The following is a 12,004-nucleotide window of genomic DNA, read 5'->3' as shown; positions in this document are numbered from 1 at the left end:
ACCAGAACCAAGTCGACGGGGAAGTCTGGACGTGTGTGTGCTAAAGACTCCAATGCCCAACACTGCACCCAATCTAACTTCTTAGCACCTATCCCAGTTGTAAGTAATCTCAACATTATAAACCTCACTCCCCATATTCTTACTTCTGAGGAGGAGTATTTCCTCCAACTTGGTTTGGGTTTTTGTCCCTCTGAACCAATCAACATCTATGAAACTATCAAAGACCTTTATTTGTTCGCTCGGAATCTCACATACAGATTCATTTTTGACAAAGACAGGCAAAACCTTAATCTCGAAAAGGAATTGGCGGAAAAAGCAAAACACTTTACCATGAATGAATTTAGGGCCCTACGTGACCTCATGTTACTCTATGAGGAAGGAGCAATCGAGACAGTAGACCCTGCAACCCGGTTCCCCCAACTTCTACCTCCCAAAATACCACGATTTCTACTCTCCACACTGTGCCACCCAACCCAAAGGCTGATAAACTTAAATTAAAATTTCGGAGATTTCCCGATTTGATGACCTGTCCCGCAATATGGGCCTTCCTCCATTAGTCTATTAATTCCCTTAAGTGGCAACAATGGCCAAAATTGCCTTCCAATTTAAACCAACATCAGAAGAGAGCAATTAAAACACTGCAAACAAATTTGGATTTAGTTATCAAAGAATCCAATAAAGGAGGCAATTTGGTGCTTATCAAAGCAATATCAAACTATGTGTCTACAGATGTTACATAATACCACTTGGTACCTACCCATTAATCATGCCTTGATACAGAGCTTTATTGCAGAGTATCGGGGTCTAATTAGTGGTGCTTTCTGGCAGGGCCTCATTGATGAAGATACCTTTAAATTCATTAATACTCAAAAACCTTGGACCCCTACATTTTACCAAAGACCCACAAGAACCTTAGGACCCCACCTGGGCGTCCAATTGTTTCAGGCATTGGGTCATTAACTGAAAATGCCAGTAAACTTGTTGACACGTTTCTTATGCCTCATGTTCTCAGTTTGCCTTCCTACATTAGGGATGCTACGGACTTGCTCCATCACATTGAGGGGATCCAGACGCCCTCCTCGTGGCTATTGATGTCGAGGCCCTGTACTCGAGCATCCCCCACGAACAGGGCGTCCGGATGGCTGGTACCTTCCTCATGGAGCAAGACCATAACACCTGGCCCCTCAATCGGTTCATTTTAAAACTCCTAGATTTTATCCTTACCAAAAAAGATTTTATGTTTATAGATCAAACCTTTTTGCACATCCAGGGAGTAGCAATGGGTACCTCTTGCGCATCCTCTTATGCAAATCTATTTTTGGGAGGATGAGAGCGATCAGTTTTCGGTGATGAAAAATTCCAACCCTTTTTGAACTTAGTTGGCATAGATTTATAGACGACCTGTTCGTCATATGGCCCTGCACCGAGCAATTGCTCACTGAATTTATTAAACTTCTCAATATTAACCAATTTAATTTGCGGTTTACTTTCTGATCCTCAATGCATTTCCTTCCTGGACTTCGATATCATCAAAAACAGTATGGGTGGTTTGGTGAATGCTCTTTTCCGCAAGCTGACTGCGGGCAATACTTTGTTACACACCTCAAGCACACACCCCCACCCCCTCATGCAGAGCATACCCTACGCCCAGTATCTTAGGCCGAGGCAAAAACTGCTCAGAGGACAAGGACTTCCTCACCCAAGCGGCTGCTCTCCGTGAACGCCTCCTGATCCGAGGATATACTCGTACCAACTTAAGAAAAGCCTTCAACAAGGCATATGCCCGCACACGTCAATCTTTACTCTACGGCCCTCCTCGCCTGATCAGCCATCCATGTGAAGATTGTCACCGAATTTTCCCCCCTTCACAACACACTCCGTACATTACTATCCAAACACTGGCACCTACTTATAGACCACCATATCCTGGGCAAATACGTGAGATAGACACCCAAGCTAGTCTTCAAAAGGGCTACCACCGTAGGGGACAGACTTACCAGCGTTCACTATAGGGCTTATCGCCACTGTCCCGAGGGCCCCCATGGCACTTTTAGATGTGGGACTTGCCCCAAATGCCCATGGATTTTAGAGGTTACAAGTTTCACTCTCCCCAACAGAGAAACTTTTTTCCCTCGTCAACATGCTAACTGTGGTACCAGAGGCATGATTTACCTGATAGTCTGTGCCTGCAAGGCCTTTTATGTAGGCAAGACCATCAGGGAATTATGCCAAAGGATGGGTGACCACTTATATTATGCGTCCAATGGCAAGTTAACCTCGGTTGGACACCATATTGGCATCCACCTCCGTTATCAATCAGAATTCATCAAATTCCTTGTGTTAGAGGTTATTTCCGAGGACCCACAGGGTAGGAACTGGGATCGCGAGATCCTAAAACGTGAGGCTCTCTGGATCGAGCGACTCGATGCCCTCACCCCTCCAGGACTTAACGAAGCACATTCATATAAATACTTCCTTAAATGAAAGCTATGGAAGGAACATGACTATACAATCTTCTTTCGTTCCCCCGCCATTCCCCTCCTTTGCGATCTCTCCTCTGTTCACCTGAGGGGGGTACTGATGGCTAGAGGAGTTCATTCTCTCCCCAGTGGCGGACATGCACCTCTCCAGCAGGGTGGAGCCTCTCCTATGGGCAGGACTCCTTCCCTGCTTCCCCTGCCTTTGGAATTCCATGACCACAAGGGTCACTGTGCGTACCTCTCAGTTCACGCACGCGCACTGGGAGCGGTGGACCCGGTGACTTCAGCATCCGGCTTGTGCCAGCTTCTGACATACATCTGGGTTGGAGACTCAAAAGGTGGCTTATACGGCCCATAGTGGAAAGGCTTACACCCGGGGATACATGCCACCACACACATAGCTCAAGGTAAGCTCGCTTGTTGCGGGAATTGACGGCCCAAGTTCTGAGCTCTTGAGAAAATGCAGTTGGACCTCTTCCTCTGTGCTCATCCCTCGACATATACTTACCCATTTGTCTCCTCTTTTACAGATCATATGACTTACTGCTGCATTCAGCAGCTAACTAAACTGTTGCCATCATACCCTTCCTACTCCACCTGGGTTTAATTAATGTTAACCTTAAAAGTTATTACAATGTGTGGTTATTCTCAGGTGCAAAACTAACCAAGGATACTATAGGGTCAGTACCGTCCAGTCCTTCTTTGCTTATTCACATAGTCCGGTTCCCTTCTCTTTTCCCCCCTCCCCCCTTCCCCTCCCTCCCCCTTTCTCTGGCCCTTCCCCCCTCCCGTCCCCCCCTTTTCCCGTTTTTCCCCCTCCCCTCCCCCCATTTCCTCTTTTCTCCCCTCCCCCCTTTCCTCTCCCCCTTTCCTCTCCTATCAATCCCCCCCTTTTCTTCCCCTCCCACTCTTTCCCATCTCTTCCACTGTCCTTCCTAACTATTTTTTTTACCTCTCTATTCTTTTCTTTCCCTTCTCTTCCCCCCTTTCCTTCTCCCCTCTCTTTCTGTTCATATCTTACTTCCCCCACCCCCCTTCCCCACTCCCTCCCCCTCCCTCTTCTGTCTCCCTCACTTTCTCCTCTTCCCACTCTCCATTCCCTGGTTTTAATCCTTAGTTCTATATATAAGTATGGTCCCTACCATGTTACTATATATTTAGTTCCTCCCTTACCTATTCCAGCTGGTTCCACACCTATTGCCTCCCGTGTCCAGCTGGGGTGGGATCCCTACCAGACCTGAAGGGTCTGGTATGGATTTTAAGGGGAACCCCGTGCCTAAATTAAAAAAAAAATGGCGTGGGGTCCCCCCAAAAATCCATACCAGACCCTTATCTGAGCAAGCAACCTGGAAGGCCGCAGGAAAAGAGGGGGGATGAGAGAGCGCCCCCTCCTCCTGAACTGTACCAGGCCACATGCCCTCAACATTGGGAGGGTGCTTTGAGGTAGCCCCCAAAGCACCTTGTCCCCATGTTGATGAGGACAAGGGCCTCATTCCCATAACCCTTGGCTGGTGGTTGTGGGGGTCTGCGGGCGGGGGGCTTATCGGAATCTGGAAGCCCCCTTTAACAAGGGGACCTCCAGATCCCCCCCTGTGTGAAATGGTAATGGGGTACAAAAGTACCCCTACCCTGAAGGGCCTGGTATGGAATTTAGAGGGACCCCCACGCCATTTTTTTTTAAATTTTAGTTTGGGGTTCCCCTGTGGGGAAATCCCATGCCATTTTTATCAATGAACTTTTATGTGTATTGTCAGACCAACAATTCATTAATAGCCGCGAGTAGTTTTAAATGACTTTTTTTTCTTTGAAATGTCATTTTGCTGTCAGACTGTTCTAAACACGGGAAACATGCGCCCCTTTACAGGCATCCTATAGACAGCCCCCAGGTACAAAATTTAAAGGAATATTATACTTTTGTTGTTTCACTTTAAGCATTATTAAAATCACTGCTCCCGAAAAAACGTCAGTTTTTAAAACTTCTTTTTGCATTGATACATGGGGCAGGACTGAGGTCCCCAAACACTATTTATGACAATACCATGCATATAAGCCTTTAAAATTAGCACTTTTGATTTCTCTCATAGACTTTTAAATAATGTTCTGCAGCTTTCGAATTTGCCGCAAACACCCCAAATTGTTCGCTGTTCGGCGAACTGGCAAACAGACGACGTTCGAGTCGAACATGAGTTTGACTCGAACTCGAAGCTCATCTCTAATGTTGAGGAACCATATCTACCCGCATCACTCTGTTTCTACCCACTAGTTGGGTTTTAGAGCATATATTTGTTATTTTGTTAATTTGTTATCTCATACAACAACCCTGCTATATGTCCTGTTGTGACTATAAATTTTATCCATTTTTTCTAATAAATGTATATTTTTAATATAACTTTACACATGCCTAATCATTGGGTACTGAGATAGTCCTCCCATCACCTCTGGCTACTAGGCAATACTTTGTGGAGTAGCTCTAATTAACCCATTCCTCCTCTCAAAACTATGAAGGCAAAAATATATATGACAACATAACAAGTTATAATTTGACAATATAATAACAAGTCATTCACAAATAGCAGTTTAAACCTATTTGCAGACCCAAGATGTCAGGGTTTTGACGTAGGGCTGATGGGAGATGTTCTATTGTTATGAAAAGATAAGTTCACCTTTTAAAAAGTAATAACTGCACATTTTTATGTAGGTGAAAAAAATGTGAATTTTATTTTAGGAGCCTGGAAAGCATTGCACCAGCAATAATCAGATCGCTGGTGCCATGCAGGTCTCCTGCATGCTGTCAGTGTGAGCTGTCTGCCCATACATTGTACAGGCAGGCAGTTTCACACTGACAGGAAGAATCAACAGTGCTGTGGTAGTTCACTGAGAACTATAAGCCGACAGCCGCAAAGGATTTTGGTATTGGTTCATTCATTCACAGAACTCTGTGAATGAATGACGTGGCTGTGTGGGTGGAACGCTTTTCAAAAAATTACAGCTGGTACGGGGTACTTTTCCCATACTGCTGTAACACAGAGAGCTCGGATCGCTGAGCCACTGTGCAAAAACTGGATGGAACATGTAACCTTTTCCTGAAGCTGAACCTATCCTTTAAATACAAAAGGGAAGATAGGAGACACCCCTGTCTTGTTCAATTTCAGATATTAAACTAAAAAAGTAACCGTTTTCACAGAAACTTGCTGGTAATAAAGGGCTAAGATATTCCCAAACTCAATTTGCAGGAAGATGTGTTTGAGAAACAGCAAACTAATGCCCTGTACACACTCCGGTTTTGCAGTCGGAATAAACTCTAATGGTTTTTCCGATGGAGTTCCGACGGAATTCCGCTCAAGCTGTCTTGCATACACACGGTCACACCAAATTCCGACCGTCCAAAATGCGGTGACGTACAACAAGTATGACGGGACTATAAAACTGAAGTTCAATAGCCAGTAGCCAATAGCTTCCGTCTCGTACTTGCTTCAGAGCATGCGTCGTTTTTGGTGCGTCAGAACAGCATACGGACAAGCGGTTTTTCGGATAGTAATTTGTTCCTTCGAAAAAATATAGAACATGTTCTCTATCTTAGTCCGTCTGAATTTTCGACAGACAAAGTCCGATGGGACATACACACGGTCGGAATATACGATGAAAAGCTCCCATCGGACTTTTTCTGATGGACATTCCGCTCGTGTGTACGCGGCATTACACTATTGTAGCGCTGGTAGATTTTTATCTACCGCTGATAGGTAAATTTAGTGGGTCGCTTATTATAGGAAGTTAGATTTGCCTATGTTCCAGCTTGGCTGACGTTGCATGCAGTTCCACATTGTGCCAGTAGGTGTCATTGTCACCATCGGCAGGTGTTGGAAAAGCAACGTGTTGAAGCGAATGAGTGCTCCTCTGTCCCGGAGATAACTCGGTGGAGGTGGTCCTCCGAGTTGCATTCTGGGAGAGGGTATTTATGGGACAGACGCCATGTTTTAGGGTTCGTTTTTCAGCCACCTGCTGGCCCTCCTGGCCGACAGGTATGCACTAGGAATACCACCTCGTGGTCCTCCGTTCCGGAGGCCCACGTCGCTGCGGCGTGTGGGTGGGCCCAGAAGCCTGTCTGGGGCCTACTACAGCAGCGGAGGAATGGTCCTGAGCTCTCTTTCCTGAGTGAAGAAGCTGCACAACCGAGAAAATCCCAGGGGAGGACCCATCATGGAAGGATCATGCAGAGTGCTGGTCTGGAGGGGGGCCTGGTGACTCAGTTGGAGGATGCATTCCGAAGTAATCTTACAGTATAGTACTGCCGGGTTGGCCTAAAGGTTTAAGTACTGTATCTGACTTTCACCACAAACCAATACATCCTGTGGCAGAGGATCGTATGGGTTTTATTCCAGATAAGTCTGTGGTAGAGACTTTTGTTCGTGCTACGTGCTGGCTGCTGGGCAGGTGAGAGATGTCTATCCAGGCGGGCAGGGATTGAATCTTACAAAAGGGGACTATTCAATTACATGTGTTCAATTACAAAGAATGTTCTGAAGAAATACAACAGAAAGGTATTTGAGCTTCCCTTCAGCTTTCCTACTACCTCTTTCCTGCTACTTCCCTTGTTCGTTTTATTAAAGCATTGGAAAACCTACTCAAGTGTTTGGTGCTTATATCGTCCAGAGGTAAACTCAACGGAACCCTAGACCCGGTGTCGGTGAAACAGAGGTGTCGAGAGTGAAGGTAACAAGCCCGCTTAAACCAGCAGCTCCACCGAGAGTTAGTGCTATATGTGGGGGCTCGTCCGGGATTTGTTAGCCGTCAACTCTCACAACCTAGAGAGGTGTTTCACCGGGAGTTGCAGGACTTTATTTCTGAGTGCGTAGGCGGCGAGCGCCAGTAAAAGCCTGGGAGCTACGTGATCAGAAGAACAAGTGGGAGGAGCCTACCCTACTTGATACCGCGCGGGACGCGTGTATGTGTTTGGTGCCAGAGAAGAAGAGAGGCCTCGTGATTGTGCTGAGAAGATCAGAGTGTGGCCATGTCTTTTTCGGCGATGCAGTCAATTATGGGACCAAGAATATTCCCAGCAAGCACCGTGTCGAGTACTGTGTTGACCGGAACCCTGCTTACAGATACCGGTATTCATCTGAAGCTGCAGGGGAGGTTTGTTCTCTACACCGTTGGAGATATCGAAGGGCTGGGCATGATTTGCCGCAAATGTGAGGGACTGGCCGTACATCTCCATCCATTTGGTCGCTGCCCGCAATGTGGAGAATATTTGTTTGTGGTGGAGCAACCTACCATGTCGCCCCGTGCTTATCGTATGGACTGGGCTACAGGTGTCGCCACAGTAGAAGCTGCTACTTCTGCTGGAAGAGAATGGCAGGCCGTGACTTTGCCTGTTACTACTGAGAGTGTTCTGGAGAGAGACACTGCTGTTACCGATTCATCAGCGGACATTACTTTGATTTCCGCATCCACTACACCTATTCCTGTTGTACCTGTCCAGAAGAAGGTGGGATATGTGAAGGCTTCCCACGGCCGTGGTCGAAGCCTACCCCAGAGACTACCCGAACCAGATCCAACAAATTCCACGTCAGGAACGGGTGAGCAATTGTTGGGGAATGTATCTGGGACTGTAAATAGATATCTGCTAGCAGAAGAACTGGGAGATTCGGAGATAGAATCCATGTCAGATCTCTCCGGTGATGATGACCTGTTTGAGACTATGTCACAAGAGTTGTAATGGGCCCAAGGCGAGGATGTCGCCTCTGCCATGACTTTCCCTGAATTGACAGCCCTGAGTTCTGGGAAGACGTCACCTTGTGTGGAGCCACACAGCACTGTAAATGAGACATTGTCAAAAGTTACTAGTTCACTTCAGACACCGACTGGGTCTATGGTGAGCAAATCATTGGATTCGTGTGTGCCTCCTGGTATGGGGAAAAATAGATCCTTACCGAAACTTGCACGTTTGCAGAGAATGTTAAACAAGCGTGTCGCTACGGAGTATGGTTTGGAGTTCCCATATGTCCCTCAGGACATAATGCAAGTGATTGAAGCTAACCGGGAGCTTTAGTACAGTGAAGCTGTTTGGGACTATTTGTCTGTGCCTAAGCCTTTCCGGAAAACTGGTTGTTCTGTTGCTATCGATGAACGTTACAGTGGATGTTTTATGCACTGGAATTATGGTCGGCACATTTATGCTGACAAAGTGGTCATTTGCAGACCCGGAAAAGATGACGTTGTGTATTTCATCACTACAGTGGATAAACTGGGAAAGACACTGACATTGCCAGATCCCTGGTTTTATTGGTAATTATGGACAAAAGAACTATGAGTTAGATAGTTAGTGTCAGTGCATAGAGATCTTCGTGGTCAAGATCTGAATACTCATCTCTATGTTTTAAATCCAAGGACTTCTTTTTGCTAGCCGGATTTTTTTCATTTAAGAAAAATTCTGTATATATAGGGATGGACTTCTAAAGATTTAATCCGATACAGATAATGGGAAGAGAGTTTCATTTTTTTCAAATGAGACTTTGCTCCTGAAACAGTAGGTTGTATGTATGTTTAATATGTTTTCTTTTTCAGGAACTATTTGATCCCCTATCAAGCTGTTAGGCTTTTCAGCTAAAATAGATAGTGAGGTTGTTTACAGTCATAGGATGGTTTTGTTTGCGGATGTGAACATAATGTTTTACAAATGTTGATCTTAAAATGTCTTTCTACTGTCTTTCTTTCTTCTTTACCTAAATCCAAGTTTTAAGCTCAAATACCTGCTCTCAGGCTTGGGAGTTATTGTTTTGTGACAGACGTTGAGAACAACATCTATTGTACTGGGGGAGTATGTAGCGCTGGAAGATTATTATCTACCGCTGATAGGTAAATTTAGTGGGTCGCTTATTATAGGAAGTTAGCCTCTGTTCCAGCTTGGCTGATGTTGCATGCAGTTCCACATTGTGCCGGTGGGTGTCGTTGTCATCATCGGCAGGTGTTGGAAAAGCAATGTGTTGAAGCGAATGAGTGCTCCTCTGTCCCGGAGATAACTCGGTGGTGGTGGTCCTCCGAGTTGCATTCTGGGAGAGGGTATTTATGGGACAGACGCCATGTTTTAGGGTTCATTTTTCAGCCACCTGCTGGCCCTCCTGGCTGACAGGTATGCACTAGGAATACCACCTCGTGGTCCTCCGTTCCGGAGGCCCACATCGATGCGGCGTGTGGGTGGGCCCAGAAGCCTGTCTGGGGCCTACCACAGCAGCGGAGGAATGGTCCTGAGCTCTCTTTCCTGAGTGAAGAAGCTGGACAACCGAGAAGATCCCAGGGGAGGACCCATCATGGGAGGATCATGCAGAGTGCTGGTCTGGAGAGGGGCCTGGTGAGTCGGTTGGAGGACGCATTCCGAAGTAATCTTACAGTATAGTACTGCCGGGTTGGCTTAAAGGTTCAAGTACTGTATCTGACTTTCACCACAAACCAATACATCCTGTGGCAGAGGATCGTACGGGTTTTATTCAAGATAAGTCTGTGGCAGAGACTTTTGTTCGTGCTACGTGCTGGCTGCTGGGCAGGTGAGAGATGTCTATCCAGGTGGGCAGGGACTGAATCTTACAAAAGGAGGACTATTCAATTGCATGTGTTCAATTACAAAGAATGTTCTGAAGAAATACAACAGAAAGGTATTTGAGCTTCCCTGTAGCTTTCCTACTACCTCTTTCCTGCTACTTCCCTTGTTCTTTTTTTTAAAGCATTGGAAAACCTACTCAAGTGTTTGGTGCTTATATCATCCAGAGGTAAACTCAACGGAACCCTAGACCCAGTGCCGGTGAAACAGAGGTGTCGAGAGTAAAGGTAACAAGCCCGCTTAAACCACCAGCTCCACCGAGAGTTAGTGCTACACTATCAAAAGACTTTTCCATGTCTACAGATAAAAGGTACATGGAAAGTTTCATCGCTTGGGCACGATGCATTGAGAGCAATGTTTTAAGAGTATTGCCCCTTGCTTCCTAACACTTAAGAAAACTCACTTATCCATATGAATCATATGAGGTAGGAGAGGCTGCACCTGACTCACAATCATTTTAGAGTACAATTTACGATCAATACCTATTAGTGATATGGGTTAATAGTTGGAACAGAATGTTTATCTGGTTTAAGAATAAGCGGCATCATGTGAAATGTTTTTAGTAGGCATCTCTTTACTGTACAGAGGTTAAAACCTCGGAAAGACATCTTAAAGAATATGTAAACCCAACATTTCATATTCCTAATATGTACCTGCTGTACCATGTACTTGTATGAGAAAGTATCCTGTTCTCTTTGAATTGCTGTATGTTATCAAAAAATACTGGAGGAACATTTGAATTCATCAGCCAGGAAGCTGCACATGGGACGTACTTGGACATTCCAACATGACAATGATCCAAAACACAAGGCCAAGTCGACCTGTCATTGGCTACAGCAGAATAAAGTGAAGGTTCTGGAGTGGCCATCTTAGTCTCCTGACCTCAATATCATTGAGCCAATCTGGGGAGATCCCAAACATGCAGTTCATGCAAGACAGCCCAAGAATTTACATGAACTGGAAGCTTTTTGTCAAGAGGAATGGGCATCTTTACCATCTAAGAAGATAAAGAGCCTCATCCACAAATACCACAAAAGACTTCAAGCTGTCATTGATGTTAAAGGGGGCAATACACAGTATTAAGAACTGGGGTATGTAAACTTTTGATGAGGGTCATTTGGGTAGTTTCTGTTGTGACTATGATGTAAAAAGAGTAAACACAGGTGACTGATAATAAAAGGCTTCAGCCAAACACTAACCATGAGTGAAAGAAACGTTTTTGTGTTATCATTCAAAGTCTTTGAAAAATGGCCAATAAATCATAAATTCTGCCAGGGTATGTAAACTTATGAGCACAACTGTATATCCACTGTGTCCACTTTAGCTAGATCTGACTGCAGTCCGTTCCTGGTGTACTGTTTCTAATATACTTCAGGCAGGCAGGTGATTCAATTAGCTGCAGTGTATTTAATATATATATATATATATATATACAGATAGTCTTGTATATATATATATATATATATATATATATATATATAAATATATATCCACTGCATACAGTTTAGCTATATCTCACTGCAGGCCGTTCCTGGTGTACTGTTTCTAACATACTTCTGGCAGGCAGGTGATTCAGTTAGCTGCAGTGTATTTAATATATATATACAGATAGTCTCATATATATATATATATATATATATATATATATATATATATATATATATATCCACTGCATACAGTTTAGCTATATCTCACTGCAGGCTGTTCCTGGCGTACTGTTTCTAATATACTTCTGGTAGGCCGGTGATTCAGTTAGCTGCAGTGTATTTAATATATATATATATACAGATAGTCTCATATATATATATGGTTCAATAAGTTTTTATTGTTTGTTTTCAACAAATATTTAAACATAAAAAACAAAGAAAGAGTATAGACAATGCCAGTTGCCTGACATCAGGTTTCCTGGTGTACAAATACTATTTATATA

Source organism: Aquarana catesbeiana, linkage group LG04 (genome assembly GCF_042186555.1).
Source record: "Aquarana catesbeiana isolate 2022-GZ linkage group LG04, ASM4218655v1, whole genome shotgun sequence".
Taxonomy (NCBI): Eukaryota; Metazoa; Chordata; class Amphibia; order Anura; family Ranidae; genus Aquarana; species Aquarana catesbeiana.
The sequence above is the reverse complement of the archived record's forward strand: the minus strand, read 5'-3'. Positions refer to the sequence as shown.